Source organism: Diceros bicornis, chromosome 2 (assembly GCF_020826845.1).
Source record: "Diceros bicornis minor isolate mBicDic1 chromosome 2, mDicBic1.mat.cur, whole genome shotgun sequence".
In the NCBI taxonomy this organism is placed as follows: domain Eukaryota; kingdom Metazoa; phylum Chordata; class Mammalia; order Perissodactyla; family Rhinocerotidae; genus Diceros; species Diceros bicornis.
This window is the reverse complement of record NC_080741.1, coordinates 91044945-91062795: the sequence shown is the minus strand read 5'-3', so window position 1 is coordinate 91062795 and position 17851 is coordinate 91044945. Positions and strand designations below refer to the sequence as shown.

The 17851-nt window shown below is 35.9% G+C and overlaps 1 long non-coding RNA gene across 1 annotated transcript in view; it reads right to left on the bottom strand.

Moving 5' to 3' along the window:
- Window positions 1–205: 205 nt before the first annotated feature.
- Window positions 206–17851, bottom strand: part of LOC131420534 (uncharacterized) — a 32140-nt gene continuing 14494 nt past the window's right edge. Inside the window, exons 2-3 of the long non-coding RNA XR_009223562.1 lie at window positions 7724–7864; window positions 206–1258 (exon numbers count right to left, since the gene is read on the bottom strand). This is a non-coding gene — a long non-coding RNA (uncharacterized LOC131420534). The remainder of the gene's footprint in view (window positions 1259–7723; window positions 7865–17851) is intronic.

The following is a 17851-nucleotide window of genomic DNA, read 5'->3' as shown; positions in this document are numbered from 1 at the left end:
AGATGTAAAAATGGAGAAGGGCTATGGAGATTGCCTAAGGTCATAAATATGTTAGTAAAATACATTCATCTGTTTGATTCTGAAACTTCAATCCTAGCATCTACACCACCACCTGACTACGAATAATAACATTCCATATATTCAATCAGAACTGCCAAGTATACATCTCGGAAGACCACAAACACACAGATGGGATTAGTGTATTTTATCTTCATTTATTCTTTTTAATGCAAAGCTAATATAAAATTTTAAGTAGTCGACAGTATCTGACTTTAAGCACGTTTCACATTAGTACAGAACAGAATCGGCTTCATTAACTGAATTTCATACTGAATAAAGACGTTATTTACTGATAGTGCCAAGCATAATACCACGGCTTGAAGCGTCTGAAATACTTTATTTTAAAGGTGTGAATAGATGAATAAAAATGGTGTAGAAAAGCTAACTGCTGTATGAAATTCAAATCATCATGTAGTCTTTTTAGTAAAATCATCTTTGGCTCCATTCCTTTCTAATGGGAAAGTCTAGAAAAGTTGATGACCTTTTTTTTTTCCTTAATGTAAGCCTACTAAATGAAAAATTTCTATCCTCTTTGGGCTCTGGATAAAATCCATCTAGAAATTTTTGTCACTTTAATCCCACTTGGTATTATGAAGAATTGCCATTTCAAGAATATTTTAAACAAAGAAAAATCAAGCATCAACACTAATTTTTAAAGTCCATGATGTAGAGCACAAATGATGTAATTATGAAGAGAAACATATTCTCTGCGATGCACCCTAAAGCTAACACCATGCTGTTCTGCCATACACGAAGTTTCTCTCTTCCTAAAATTGTAAAGCTTAACTTTGCGATTTCATTCTGTGCACAGCAGGGCAGCCATATGCTCTAGAAAACTACATGCAAGGGAAGCAGCTTGTTGCAAAGTGGGTGAAAATGCCCTGAAATAATTCTGAACAAGATAAAAATGTCTCTAACATAGGACCGTTTCTTCATACTCCCAAGGCAGAGGAGTCCACTTTGGCGTCAGCTTTGAACACAGGAAGTCTAGCCCCTTCAAAATATTTTAACAAGGAAAATTTGAAAAGTCACAAACGTCACATTCCCTGTGACCATCTCATTCACAGATAAAATAATTAGCTGTGGTAACCATTTGGGGAAATCAGTTACACAAACTCATTTTCACCGCTGATCTTTGAAGTAAAGCTTTCCTTTTTACGCAGGGCAGTATGTGTTATCATCATCTTCCCTTGTTTGCCTAGTCCATAAAAAATGAGAAATAGTATGTTAATATAAAGAATAAGCTTCCAAGATATCTGATTAACGATTACTGGTGAGCATAACAATGAGGTTCAAAATCTGAAAAAATAGCCTTTATGAAATAAGACCACTGTTATGAGATGATGGTTCCAGTTAATATGAAAAGATGTATGCCTCCTAAGATCTACTCAAAGGAGAACAAAAACATTGGGTCATCAGAAATTCTTAAAATCTCTGCATAAGAATAACTCAAAAGCATGGCTTGAGGTGGGTAGCAGTGGATAAAAATGTTAAAATGGTTACTTCAGATTTGTCATTTGTGAAAAAGAAATTTTCATTGCTTAATATTGCCATAAAAGTCCTCAGGCATTCAGAGTATTTACTTTTATCTAATATCTTTTAAAAATGCATAAACCTCTTACCAAGTAAATTTTAACATTTTATTTTTTCTCTTCTTTCTGCCTAATGCAGTTTATTCAACAATATGTAAAAGAATGAGAAATATATTTACTGTTATGAATGACACAGTTTTGACAATTTCACAGATGTGATGAAATATGCCAATAGAATAGAAAATGAGGATGATATTCAATAAATACGTATTTAAATTATAAATTGGTATATTTCTGGACATGGATTTTTAAATTGCTACAAATCTCAACACTGAACACAATTTTCCGCAAAATAATATAATTAGGAAAAAATCAAGAGAACAATGAAAAAACAACAAAAAAGACAAGATAGTGATAAAGAATGCAACAGTCAGTATTTATACGTAGGATATCCACCTAAATGTTAACAATTCCCCATCTATGAAATATGTATTTACTCTACCAATATCGAAGTTCTTACATAAAAAATTAATAATTAATTTAATAAATGAAAATATTTCACAAGAATCATATGTAGCCAAATAATTTTTTAAAAGTTATAAATTCTCCATTCTTTTATTATTTATGCTAAACATGCATGAAAATCAGTACATCAGTTAGTCTCATAAAGAAGGACCTGGGAATTCAAGCAGGCAAATGCAATTTTGCCATTTGAATAAAATAGAAGATAACGCTTAATTATTCAATCATAAAAATCTTTGATTTGAAATTCATTTTGGAAAAAATCAATTTTTGTATCCTTCCTTCCACTATGGTTTACCTCCACCTATCAGTCAGCCTTTCAGAGAAATGAAACATGGTTAGTAGAGAAAACTAAAACCTTGTTTTTTCTTTCTGTTCTTTGATAACACATTAAATAAAATCATTTCAAGGTATAGAATTTAGGGTACAAATTAAAAGCAATAAATGAGTTAAAACTTCACTTGGGAATGCTTTCATCCTTTATTCACACATTCATTGACCTTTCCAGTAAAGTCATAACTAATATAATCAGCTCAGTCATTCTTAAGTGCTGGCATAATTAATTATTGTCATTAAGGTTGACCCAGAAAATCCATCTGCCCTAAAATATCCCTTCCACGCAAGAGTTTCCCGCCATTAGAGTCATTCTTACAGAACTAAAGTTTAGCTTTTGCTACGTTATCTGATGTAGCTTATCAGCACTGTGATGATTCTAGTGGAGGACAAGATCTCATGGAAAGTGGACAGAGGGCAGCTACTGTGTGATACGTACTGGTCTCTGTCCACGATAATCATCCTCATGTAGGTTCTCGCTATTCAGTGTATCAGTATAACCTGCAGTCTTGTTAGAAACGCGGAATCTCAGATCCCACTCCAATCCCATCAAGTCACAAGCTGCATTTGAACAAGACTGCGGGGGACTTGTTCACGTTCAAGTTTGAGACGCAGCCTCTAAGACTCAGACTCCAAGTCTCTATCAACTGTTAACTGCACCTCTGTATAGCTAATTTGTCTGCCTGCTCCTATTTACTTAAAATTTCTTGCTAAAATGAATTCAGAAAAAGTTCCATGAGATAATATCACTTCTCTGCTAAAGCCCACCCGTGGCTTCCTACCTCATTTAGATTAAAAGAAAGCTCTTCACCGAGGCCTCAGATCCCACAGGCCTGGTTCCTGCCCGTGTCCTGCCTCATCTCCACCATTCTCCTTGGCCACAACTCCAGGCACACTGGGCTTTCTTTTTCTCAAGCGCAACTCAAGCTTTTTCTAGCTCGTTGTTTTCTCTGCTGGGTGTGCTTTTTCCTCTGATCTTAGTGTGGCTGTCTCCTTCCCGTTATTCAGGTCTCAGTTTAAATTTTAACTCCTCAAAGAATCCTTTACTGACCATCCAAACTAAGGTAGTCACCCATACATCACAGAGCTTGTTCTAATTTTCTGCACAGCCCTGGCTACCATCAGTTAGTTATACACTTGTTTGTTGTCTTTTTCTCCCCACTTGAATATAAACTCAATGAAACAGGGTCTACTAAGCTTTGTTCAACGCTGTACACTCAAGAAGCAGAAGAAAGTCTGGAGTGTAAGTATTCAGTGAACGTCTGCTGAAGAAAGAAACAAGAAAGGAAGCAGGAAGGAAAAGAAGGAAGGAAAAAAGGAATCAAAGACAGAAGGAAGGAGAAAGAAAAGGAGAAAAGAAACAGAATCAAAGGAAAAATAAAAACACTCAGAAAGAAAATAAGGGAAGAAAGAGAGAGAAAAAAGAAAGAGAGAGAGGTCTTGAAGAAAGTAACTCCGTCATCTTGGACACCACCTAAAAGACAACCTAGAGTGAGATCCTCAAACAGAGATTTTGAAATTGAAGGCATATATGTAGGCCCCAGGCTCTGGGAGAAATGTATACGTGGCTGAGTTCCCATTTACTGGGATAAGGAGAGTGCCCATCTCTAACTTTCACGATGGCAGCGTTGGATACTTCTATACTCGTTTTAACATTGGCTATACAATTGGATAACCATAAAGATAAGTGCATGTCAACTCAAACATCAAGAGAAAATAGATGATAAATACATTAATATACGATATCTCTGGATAGATTCACAGACACTTAGGATCAGAAGGGACAGTAATAATCATATCATTGCGACACTCTTTGATGCTTAATGCTTTCTAAATATCCAATTTTCCTGAATATCTTATTAGTGATTTAAGAAGTTACTGCTTTCTGAAGCATACAGTGTATATTTGAAAAAACTCAATATTAGAACAGTCTTCTTTACAATAAACTATTTTGTATCTTCCTGAGGTTCCATACACTAAGTTCTACAACCCATGCCGGGACAGGTTTAATCTCTCTTACAGATAACAACACATCACACATATGAAGACAGCTATGATTCATCCCCACTCACATATCATACTCATTCTGTAGTAATTCTCTTAGACTTGACCAATAACTTTTCTCTGTAGTCTCATCTCTATGATTTTTCCTTTGAAAACAGAGACTATATCTTATACTTCTTTTGAATTCATCACATGCTTAGCACAGAAATAATACGCTCAATAAAATACTGATACTTGATGGACAAATATCAGTATTCACAAAGATCTAAGTAACCACCCATAAATTAACTTCCTCATTGTGATATGGCTTTGAAGATTAAAAAAAAAAAACATGCTTTGGATTTACAGATTTATATCCTATAAAAGCATTAACAGAATTTTTGAAAATAGTATTAGTTTCTCGCAAACTCTTGAAAATATTTAAAATATATTTTACATGTGGCCAAATGGTCTATCAGTGAAACGTATATAGTAGGCATCCAAAAACTGTTACTTCCACACAATAAGAGTTTTTGTCATGTTACAGTCCAGTTTTTGGAACAAAGTTCTTACATATCACAGAATTTGCCTTCTGAAATAAACTGCAAATTTAGTTTGGATATGTATCTGATAGTCTGCTGTTTTCCCTTTTTTGTTGAGCAATGTAAACGTTCAGATGAGCTTACTTGAAAAAAATATTGCTTACGCTAAAAATGAAAAAAATTCCTGCTTTTGTTCGGAGTAAAAGCGCTGACCTAAAAATGACTAGTTTTATGCTGAATTAACCATTCTTATCATAAAGCTGAAAATAGTAAAAAAGTTCTATATAAAAACTGATGATTAAAACAGGTTTTCTTTTAAGCTTCTCTTTTGAGGAGGGAAGTCTACATCATAGTCAATTTCAGTTCAACATAATTCCATGTCACTCTATAAACTAAACTAAAACCCTGCCTGACCCTGTTGATATGGTCCTAAGCTGTTGAACATACTATCAAAGAACTGACTACACTCTGTCAAAACAAACAGCGGCAATTGCTGTAAACGCTCATAACACATATTTGACTCCACAAGATGTTACAGTCATCTCAGTTAAGTTTCCACTAGGAAGAACAATAAAAGAGAGATTGTAATTATTATATATGTACCTGGGAACCTTTCCAGAAGAATATATTCACATTTTATACTTGAAAAGAGCCACTACCAAGGCTGCTCATTAACAGCTGACTGAACTTGTTTACATATTGAAAAAAAAAGAACTATCATTCTACTACAACATACAAGAAAAACAATGTTACAATAAATTACCTGGAGTAAACACATTTTAATGATTATTTTAAAAATGGTATGACTATAAACTTCTTGAGGAAGAAAACTCAATTGTGCTTATCATGTATATTATTTTAATCTTAATATCACCTAATACAAGGCTTTGATACATTAGACGCTTATGAATCTTAAATAAATGAAAGAAGGAATGAATACTAGTCTAGCAACACAAAGACTGGCTTTCCACATGGCCTCTGCCAGATCACAATTTCCTCTATAAAATAATGGTGTTGTGTTAGACAATCTGAAAGATTCCATCTAATTTTAAAATACATAATTCTAGAAATACAGGACACGCCACTTATAATTTTTTAATCATATTATTACATAAGTCCTGATATTTTAAGTCAACTTTGAGTTGAAATCTCTTAGAGCTGTAATATCAAACTATGGGGTTTAGAGATTATTGAAAAAGGTACTTCAAGTAAATATTAAGAAAAAATTTCAAAAGAGATCTTACAGTTAAAGCTACAAACTATTCTGATGAAATTTAAAATGTCACTAGGTATTACGTTATCTAATTTTAAACATCTGGATATTTTGCAAACTAAAAGCATCAATTGCTTTTAGGTTTATTTATACGAATGTAAATCTTCCTTTAGGCCTAGCTGAACACTTTATTTACTCAACATATTTCTATTCAGCACAAGCACCTACTCAAATCATTCTCTGTGCATCTTAGTGATATAAACACACTCGACTAGACTGAAACTTTTATTCATCTTTCAAGAATTAGTCCAAACACCCTCTGTGCAGCCTTCCTTGACTTTTACGTTTTAGAGGCAGTCAGTCCCTCTACCTTACTTCAATAACATTTCAAAAATACTGCTACGGCAGTTTTTCTCTTAATAAATTTGTAATTACTCTTTTTTAAAATCAATATATACACTACTCACTGGCACAGCCTGAATTGTTCATTTTTATACTCCTACTATAGTACAATGTCATGCACATAGCAAGAGTTAAAACATATTTGGTAAATAATAATAAAAATAATCATAATTAGTATTTGCTGAACACAAGTCAGCAACTGTGCTCAATTTTTTCACACAACTCCCTCTGAGGCAGGTATTCTCAGTTACTACGAAGTTGCGGCTTTCCGAGTTGAAGTTATTGCTCAAGATCATACAGCTAACAAGGGGCAGAGTGAGACTCAGCCCAGCTCTCTGACCTCAAAACTAACCAGTATGGTGGGCAATTTGGTTTTATCTTTCCACTGGGAGAAAATACGATTGTTTCGCACTTCCACCCAATATCGTGTTTAATCCTCAAAACAGCCCTCACGAAATACTATGATGCTATTTTACAGATACGGAAATTGAGCTCGAATAATTCATGTGACCTGCACAAGGTCTCCCACACAGTAGGTGGCAAAAGCAGACTAAAATCCATTAAAAATCTGAAGTTTTTGAAATTTTTAAAAATCCAATAAAAACTGAATTTTCATTCTGAGGACTATCGGACACTAATACAGGAAACTGTGGTGTGGTGTTTATAGTTTAAAGAAGATCTAAACCCACATATTAGTATTTTTCTTTCTCTTTTACTTCTTTCAGTCTCAATGTCAAAAGATTATTTTTAAATGGAAAAATTGGAAATGGTTTTCTTTTATTAACAACAGATAAAAAGTGAAAAAATTATTTTAAGAAGATAAACAAAATTAAATTACTGATGTTTTACCAATAGTACAATAGAAAAATTATATGGATTAGTATCCTATAGAGAATTGAAAATATCTTTGGTAAATATTCTACTCTGCACATAATTTACTCTAAAAGTAAAATAAGTAGATTCTGACTAAAAGTCACCTCCACATTAACCCCACCTAGCTGGTTACATTGCTACCTTTCTTAGATTTTTTACATTAGATTTAAAATTTTTCTAACACCTTACAAAATACACTGCTTTTGGATCTTATTCTGAACTCAAACATCATGGATGTTGACAGAACGTTATCGTATACTAACCTTATATTCTACAAAGAGTTGCCTCAAGTCATTTAGAGTCCCAATAAAATGTTGGATGCGTGCTGGCTGAGACTGTTTTATTCACTCTTTCACCTTCTTAGCCTAGCATGGTGCTGCCATGGAGAAGTAGTTCAAATAGAACTGTGGAGTGAATGGATAATATGAATGAACGAAAGCACGGATTTGAAAAAGAAGAAATAAAAAAAATCCAATTCATTATGGAAACTCCCAGTTTCTTTATAATTCCACTTTAAGATTCTAGAGTAGCCCAGTAGAAAATCTGGCAAGAGTACTAGTTCACTAAGTTCAACATTATAAAACATAAAAACTTGTTTATAGATATAAAACTTGTTTAAAATATAAAAATCAAACGTTCCCTATAAACTCTATGCAGCTTCCTGAATCTCTTATTAATTTGTTTCTTAGTTAAACTTTAAAGGTGCTCATATCCTCCACACTTATGCTTGCTTCTGACAGTTCCAGTAATACAACTGTTTTTTTCAAAGAACACAAGCTTTATTTATTTATTTTTTCATTTGAAAAGTAAATGTCAGATAAATGTTGTCTCCTTGTAAAATTATTTGGCCCTGGTGACATCAGCATCATGGTGGAGTGAGCTTCCCCCATTGAACTCTCCCCCTCCAAGACACAACAAAAAGGACATGCATATTCCAACAGAAGCGATTCACACAATACGGGGGAGGTCTGAGGCACCCAGGCAGCCGTACACCCGAGGATGGAGGTGCTGGAATCCCCAGAGAAACTGGAAGGAGGCAAGAGGAGCTCCCTTCATTCCCCAAGGACTGTGACCCAGAGACTGAGACCACGTGGCTCTCAGAGGAGGGGGAGGAGCGGCTCCCTGCTGAAAAACAGTGCTCTCCACAGCCCGAGGGGATCCCCTACCAAGGAGCAGAGACGGAGCGGAACTGCTGCGAGGGTAGTTTCAACAAGCTAGCCCCTCAGGAGAGCAGAGAGCCACAGTGAGGGAGAAACCTCCGAGATCCGGGAGGGGAGAGTGAGCGCCCCTCCCCCACCCAGCCCACCCAACCGGCGCTTCAGCTGAGCGCCGTTCCCAGAGGCAGGGGCCCCACCAGCGGGGGCCGCGTGACCATCCCCCACCCCCACGGGCAGCAGCCCCCAGATGCCCGGCCGGACCAGCAGTGGGGCGAGCCTGCACCCCCACACCAGAGGCAGCAACAGCTCAGGCCCACCACGCCACAGCCCCAGCTGCTCCAGCTGGACCAACCCACGGCCCCAGCTTCCCCGGCTCCACCGTGCCATGGCCCCAGCTCCTTTAGCTTGACTGTCCCCCACCCCTGGCTCCAGCCACTCCAGCTTGGCCTGTGCTGAGGCTCCAGCTGACTTGGCACCAGCAACTTCGACCCAGCACACTCCAGTTCCAGCTTCTCCGGCCCAGCGCACTCCAGTTCCAGCTTCTCCGGCCCAGCGCACTCCAGTTCCAGCTTCTCCGGCCCAGCGCACTCCAGTTCCAGCTTCTCTGGCCCAGCCCACACCAGTTCCAGCTTCTCTGGCCCAGGGGCACTCCAGCCCCTCCTTCTTTGGCTCAGCGTCACTCCAGCTGCAGCTGCTTCAACCCACCCGCACCCAAGCCCCAGCTGCTTCGGCCTAGCTGCGCTCCAGTCTCAGCTGTTCCCACACTCCAGCTCCACCTGCTCCCAGGCTTCCCCCGAGCAGCCTCCACTCAGCCACGCCTCAGATCAGCCAGGGGCCCATGAGAGTGCCAGAGGATTGAGGCGGGCCAGAATACACAGCCCTTGACCCCCACCCAGCGGCAGCAAGAGGAAACTGCGACCATACATTTTCACTATCAGGAAAAGTAAGCCAACACCGACAGGCACCATGCAAAAATATATTAAATCTCCGGACCAAAAGGAAAATGACAAGCACCCAGAAGTCAACCTGGAAAGAACAGAAATGTATAAGCTTAATGACAGAGAATTCAAATTAGCCATCATAAAAAAGCTTAATGAAATACAAGAAAACACAGACAGACAATTCAGTAAAATCAGGAGTTTCTTCACAAAAGAGATTGAAAGTATAAAAAAAAACAATCAGAAATCTTAGAGATGAAAAATGCAATAGAGGAGATAAAGACATATCTGGAAGCCTGAAGCATCAGAGCTGACAATATGAAGGAAAGAATTAGCAATATTGAGGGCAGCATTGCAGAAATGCTCCAGATGGCGGAGGAAAGAGAACTAAGACTAAAAAAGAAATGAAGAAACTCCCCGAGAAATATCCAACTCAATTACGAAAGCCAACATAAGGATTATAGGTATTCCAGAGGGAGAAGAGAGGGAAAAAGGAGGAGAGAACTTGTTCAAAGAAATAATATCTGAGAACTTCTCAAACCTGGGGAAGGAGATGGAAATACCAGTGAATGAAATAAATAGATCTCCTAAATATATCAACACGAAAAGACCCTCCCCAAGGCATATAGTAGTAAAGCTGGCAAAAGTCAACAACAAAGAAAAAATATTGAGGGAAGCTAGACAAAAAAAAAAAAAAAACAACATACAAAGGATTTCCTACCAGGCTTTCAGCCGATTTCTCAACAGAAACTTTACAGGCTAGGAGAGAGTGGAACAATATATTCAAAATTCTAAAGGACAAAAACTTGCAGCCAAGAATACTCTATCCAGCAAAAACATTCTTCAGATATGATGGAGAAATAATAACTATCCCAGATAAACAAAAGCTAGGGAGTTCATTGCCACAAGACATTCACTACAAGAAGTGCTCAGAAGGCCCTCATGTCTGAGGAAAAAAAGAGAAAGAGGATTCAAAGTTTTGAACAAGGTGGAAAATACCACCAAAACCAGAAAAATTGCAGCCCTCTATCAAAATAGATCAGCAAACACTTAAATATAAAACCAAAGATCAAGAGAAGGTAAGCACCAAGCATAAATATAACCTCATCATGTTAAACACGAACTCACAACACAAGAAGGAATGAGATGTGACAACAATAACTTAGAAGGGGAAGAGGTAAGGGATCAAATCAACCTAGTCTAAGGGAATAAGAAGCCATCAAAAAATGGACTAAGACATCCACGAGATTTTTTATTCAAACCTCATGGTAACCATTAACCAAACAATCAGAACAGAATCACACACAATAAAGAAAGAGAAAACTAAGAGAACCCCCATACAGAGCTACCAAACTAAATTGGTAGTCCAAAACACACAGGACAAGAAACAAAAGAAATGCTAAAGAACCAGAAAAAGAGTGATAAAATAACAACAAGCCCCCATATATCAATAATTACCCTAAATGTAAATGGATTGAACTCTCCAATCAAAAGACACAGAGTGATGGGATGGATTAAAAAACAAGACCCAACAATATGCTGCCTCCAGGAAACACATCTCAGCTCTAAAGACAAACACAGGCTCAGAGTGAAAGGATGGAAGACAATACTCCAAGCTAATGGCAAACAAAAGAAAGCAGGTGTTGCCATACTTATATCAGACAAAGTTGACTCCAAGATAAAACAGGTAATGAGAGACAAAGAGGGGCAATATATAATGATAAAAGGGACACTCCACCAAGAAGACTTTTAAATACATACGCACCTAATACAGGAGCACCAAGGTACATAAAGCAGCTATTAACAAACCTAAAAGGAGATATTAACAACACAATAGTAGTAGGGGATCTTAACACCCCACTCTCATCAATGGACAGATCATCCAGACAGAAAATCAATAAGGAAATAATGGGCCTAAATGAAAAACTAGATGAGATGGACTTAACAGATATATATAGAGCACTCCATCCAAACACAGCAGATGACACATTCTTCTCAAGTGCCCATGGAACATTCTCAAGAATAGACCATATGTTGGGAAACAAGGCATGCTTATATAAATTTAAGAACATTGAAATCATAACAAGCATCTTTTCAGACCATAATGCCATGAAGTTAGAAATCAACTACAAGGAAAAATCCGGGAAAGTGACAAAGCTGTGGAGACTCAACAACATACTACTAAACAACCAATGGATCATTGATGAAATTAAAGGAGAAATCAGATCATTTCTGGAGACAAATGAAAATGAAAATACACCATACCAACTCATATGGGATGCAGCAAAAGTGGTCCTGAGAGGGAAACTCATAGCAATACAGGCCCACCTTAACAAACAAGAAAAAGCCCAAATAAGCAACCTCAAACTACGCCTAACAGAATTAGAAAAAGAACAAACAAAGCCTAAAGTCAGCATAAGGAGGGAAATAATAAAAAACAAAGCAGAAATAAATGAAATTGAAATTTAAAAAACAGTAGAAAGGATCAATGAAACAAAGAGCTGGTTCTTTGAGAAAATAAACAAAATTGACAAACCCTTAGTCAGACTCATCAAGAAAAAAAGAGAAAAGGCTCAAATAAAGGAAATTAGAAATGAAAAAGGAGAAATTACACTGGATACCACAGAAATACAAAAGATTATAAGAGAATACTATGAAAAACTATATGCCAACAAATTGGACAATCTAGAAGAAAAAGATGAATTCCTAGACTCATACAACCTCCCAAAACTGAATCAAGAAGAAATAGAGAACCTGAATAGACCAATCACAAGTAAAGAGATTGAAACAGTAATCAAAAACCTCCCAAAAAATAAAAGTCCAGGACCAGATGGCTTCTCTGCATAATTTTACCAAACATTCAAAGAAGACTTAATACCTATCCTTCTCAAACTATTCCAAAAAATAGAGGAAGATGGAACACTTCCCAACACATTCTACGAGGCCAACATCACCCTGATACCAAAGCCAGACAAGGACAATACTAAGGAGGAAAACTACAGACCAATATCCCTGATAAACATAGATGCAAAAATCCTCAAGAAAATATTGGCAAACCGAATACAGCAATACATTAAAAAGATCATACACCATGATCAAGTGGGATTTATACCAGGTACACAGGGATGGTTCAACATCTGCAAATCAATCAATGTGATACACCACATTAACAAGACGAGGAATAAAAACCATATGATCATCTCAAGAGATGCAGAGAAGGCTTTTGACAAGATCCAACATCGATTTATGATAAAAACTCTCAACAAAATGGGTACAGAAGGAAAGTACCTTAACATAATAAAGGCCGTATATGACAAACCCACAGCCAACATCATACTCAATGGGGAAAAACTGTAAGCCATCCCTCTGAGAACAGGAACAAGACAAGGGTGCCCACTCTTGCCACTCTTATTCAACACAGTACTAGAGGTTCTGGCCAGACCAATTAGGCAAGAAAAAGGAATAAAAGGAATCCAAATAGGCAATGAAGAGGTGAAACTCTGACTGTTTGCAGATGACATGATCTTATATATAGAAAACCCTAAAGAATCCATTGGAAAACTATTAGAAATAATCAACAACTACAGCCAAGTGGCAGGGTACAAAATCAACTTACAGAAATGAGTTGCATTTCTATATACCAACAACGAACTAATACAAAGAGAACTTCAGAAGACAATCCCATTTACAATTGCAACAAAAAGAATAAAATATCTAGGAGTAATTTTAACCAAGGAAGTGAAAGACCTATACAATGAAAACTATAAGACATTACTGAGTGAAATCAATGATGACATAAAGAAATGGAAAAATATTCCATGCACTTGGATTGGAAGAATAAAAATTGTTAAAACATCCATACTACCTAAAGATTCAATGCAAACCCAATCAGAATCCCAAAGACATTCTTCACAAAGAATACTAACGTTCATATGAGAATGTTAGTTCAAGAGACCTCGTATAACTAAAGCAATCCTGAAAAAGAACAACAAGGCTGGAGGCATCAACAATCCCTGACTTCAAAACATACTACAAAGCGATAGTAATTAAAACAGCATGGTGCTGGTACAAAAACAGACACATAGACCAATGGAACAGAATTGAAAGTCCTGAAATAAAACCTCGTATCTATGGGCAGCTACTCCTTGACAAAGGAGCTAAGGACATACAGTGGAGAAAGGCAAGTCTCTTCAACAAATGGTGCTGGGAAAAATGGACAGCCACGTGCAAAAGAATGAAAGTAGACCATCTTCTTTCACCATACACGAAAATTAACTCAAAATGGATCAAAGACCTGAAGGTGAGATGAGACCTGAAACCATAAAACTCCTGGAGGAAAATATAGGTAGTACACTACTTGTCATCAGCCATAAAAGGATCTTTTTGACTTCCATGTCTACTCAGACAAGGGAAACAAAAGAAAAAGTAAACAAATGGGACATCATCAGATTAAAGAGCTTCTACAAGGCAAATGAAACCAGGATCAAAATGAATAGGGAACCCACTAGCTGGGAAAAAATATTTGCAAACCATGTATCTGACAAGGGGTTAATCTCCATAATATATAAAGAACACACACCAATGAGTAACAAAAAAACAAACAACCCAATCAAAAAAATGGGCTGAGGAAATAAACAGACACTTCTCCAAAGAAGATATACAGATGGCCAATAGGCACATGAAAAGATGTTCAACATCACTAACCATCAGGGAAATGCAAATCAAAACCACACTAAGATATCATCTTACACCCGTTAGAATGGCTATAATCACCAAGACAAAAAGCAACAAACGCTGGAGAGGCTGTGGAGAAATGGGAACCCTAATCCACTGCTGGTGGGAATGCAAACTGGCGCAGCCTCTATGGAAAACAGTATGGAGATTCCTCAAAAAATTAAAAATAGAAAATAGAAATACTTTATGATCCAGCTATCCCACTACTGGGCATCTACCCAACAAACCTGAAATCAACAATCCAAAGAGGCTTATGCACCCCTGTGTTCATCGCAGCATTATTCACTATAGCCAAGACATGGAAGCAACCTATGTCCCTCGACTGATGACTGGATAAAGAAGATGTGGTATATATATACCATGGAATACTACTCAGCCATAAAAAAAGACAAAATTGCCCCATTTGCAACAACATGGATGGACCTGAAGGGTATTATGTTAAGTGAAATAAGCCAGAGAGAGAAAGACAAACAGTGCATGATTTCACTCATATGTGGAAGATAAACCAACACACGGACAGATAGAACTGTTTGGTGGTTACCAGAGGCTAGGAGGGTGGGGGGTGGGCAAAAGGGGTAGAGTGATGCACTTATATGGTGACTGACAAACAAAAATGTACAACAAAAATTTCACAATAAAAAAAAAGAAAAAAAATTATTTGACCCTGTGTTAAATAAATGATAAAGAGATGAATACCCAAATGCTTACTTGACAATAGATATATAATAATGATAGAAATTAAAACAATATAACCCTTTTCTATAAACAACCATAGAGAATATATTTTTGAAGCTAGATGCCAAATGTTTGAGAAAAATTGTAATAAAATTAAATTTAAAATGATGTTGGCTTGTTATTTTGTGACTATGACAAAATTGGTAAAAATAATTTGTTTTGGTTAAAGTGGTATTATTTATATTCAAAAATAAAAATAAAAAAGTACAAGAGTATTTTTTATCTGGATAAATGCAAAATTTGTTTTAAAATTACGACATAAACTAACATTTTTTGCTTCATGATTAACTTTTTTTTGCCTCAACTTTTCTGACAATTTTAAAGCAAATATTCTTAAATAAAAATATATTTTTTTAAATCAAGGATTTTTTCCCACAGATACACTATTATGTCTACATTTCCTTTCCTGTTCACCCTCATAACCCCTATACAAGAACTATGAAAATAATGTATTTGTATACTAAGGCAATATACCAAGTACAGAGAGTTACGTACATCTTAATGCCATGATAAATCTTAGATATTTTAGTACAGACAGCCTGAATTTCCCAGGACATCTGAAAGTCTGAAGCATGCAGCATATAGAATAACATTTGTGTAGCCAAAATAAGGAAAGAGTGAAACAGTCATAGCTTATAATTCTACCTAGAATTCCAAAATAAGTATATTCGCCAGATAAAAATATTAGGAAGAAAGGTAGTAAACCTAATATTTAAGTCTGCAAACATTTAACTTTTATTTCATGCTGACATGATGAAGTGTAATGTGTCAGAATAATTTCATCCGACAACTTTTCTGTTTCTATTTTCTATTATAGGAAAATGTCATTCTCTCCAAAATGTATCCAATAGTTAATATATGAAAAAAATACTGCAGCACTATTTACTTTCTCTAAAAACTAACAGTATCAATCTTGAAAATATGTTCTCAACCCAAAAACTAGAACAATTATACAGCTAAATACTTTCAAATGAACTATTTAGTGCTTTCCAAATGGGTAACCCAATTTGATCAATGATTTCCTACTGATATCTGCTATTTTTGGATTAGTATTCTCAAATTTAACAAAATGTAAAAATCATATCTTAAAATTATAACACTTTAAAATATTTGATAACATACAAGCTCCAAATTTCTTTCTTGATAATTGATGTAACTGCTCAATTTGTGTCATTTACTGTTATACAGATGTATAACAGTATAATGTGTATATACATATATATACAAGTCAATACACACATAGGTAAAATACTTTTCTGATATAACTATAATGAATTATTTTTGTTAAATTATAAACTCATTTCTTTAGAGGATTTGGAATTGAATAAAAATAATGATGCTAACAGTATACTCTTGTAAGAAAGTAAGAACATGTAATTTACAATAACTAATTTTATTTACTATCAGTCTGTCATTTTAGAAGTCAGATGTTGTATCATGAAGGGCTTCTTTCAAAATTTATAATATCTCTGTGAACAGTAAGGCAGAGAATTTCTATAAACTGCTATTGATTTATACACCTAGCTAAGAAAGTGTCACCTCAAACCAAGGAGTTGTAAAGAGTTCCCTGGTTCTAAAGGGACCTAAGCCTTTTTTTCTAAAGCATCTATTTAGCAATTTAAAATGAAGGAAAAAAACCATATTTTTTGAAAGTAAAAAGTATAATAATTGTAATACAGATGCAGAAGATAGAAGGCCAGGAGAATATCCATTTTAGGAGATAAAAAGGAGTGAATGGAACATAATATAAAATTTAAATTCACAAAAAATTTTAAAATACGTTAACGGTACACACACACTTTAGATCTTTCTGTACTTCCAAGAGAAAGAACACACACTGTGTATTTCTCTATGAACAAACTGAAAGGACAGGTATCACAAGCACCAACTGCAAGACCCTGCTCTAAATCACCTACCAAAGAAATGTTAAATTCAAGTAGGTGCCATAAAAATACAAATTTGTCAATTTATAAAAACATTAAAACATTACGTATTACAAGGTATATGCATTAACTGCCAACATGCCATCAAGCAATAAGTGCTTCTAGTGACCATATTTAACTTACAAAATTAACCTGATCTTTTTAACAAGTATGTTTCAGTAATAAGCATGTAAAACTTCTTTCATCAGAGATAAATTAAACTATGTTGTGGTCTTTCCTACAGGTTAAGAAAATGTTCCAAGACATCGTCTGCGTCCATTCCTTCCACTGTCCTGCGGGCTTCTCAAAGGCAGGGATAGTAGTATACTCCTACAGTACTTGTCATATGAGTCTATGATTGAATGAACAGATGCAATCTTGTCGATTCTGGCTCATTTAACTAATGGCATTTGGTTGGGAGGACTTCCTTTCTTAATTATGAATTAGAAAAGGAGGAAGTAATAGAAGAATGAATGTTCAAGATGAAGCACTTTCATGTGTAAAGCTATTTTTGAACACATAAAAACTATGCATGCTCTAATAAATTTTTAACAACTTTCATTAAATGTAAGACATGTAGACATACACACAAGGAGCTATTTCCTTTGTTTTATTCTGCTTTTCACGCGCTAAACAATTTCCATTCATTTTTATTGTTATTTATTGCTTTTTAAGTTTGACATAACTGTGTTATGAGGATAATTTTGTTCATTTCTTCGTTTAAAAGTAAATGGAGGCTCCATGTTACAGCCCTATAAACATTAGAATTTAAGACTTTTTTCTACATCCTGTACTGGCACAACAGAACACTTCTTCAGAACATATTTAGCATGGACGCTGCTAAATGGTCACTCCTTCCATATCATCCTTAGAAGAAAGATCAAGAAACTACACTGATACCAGAA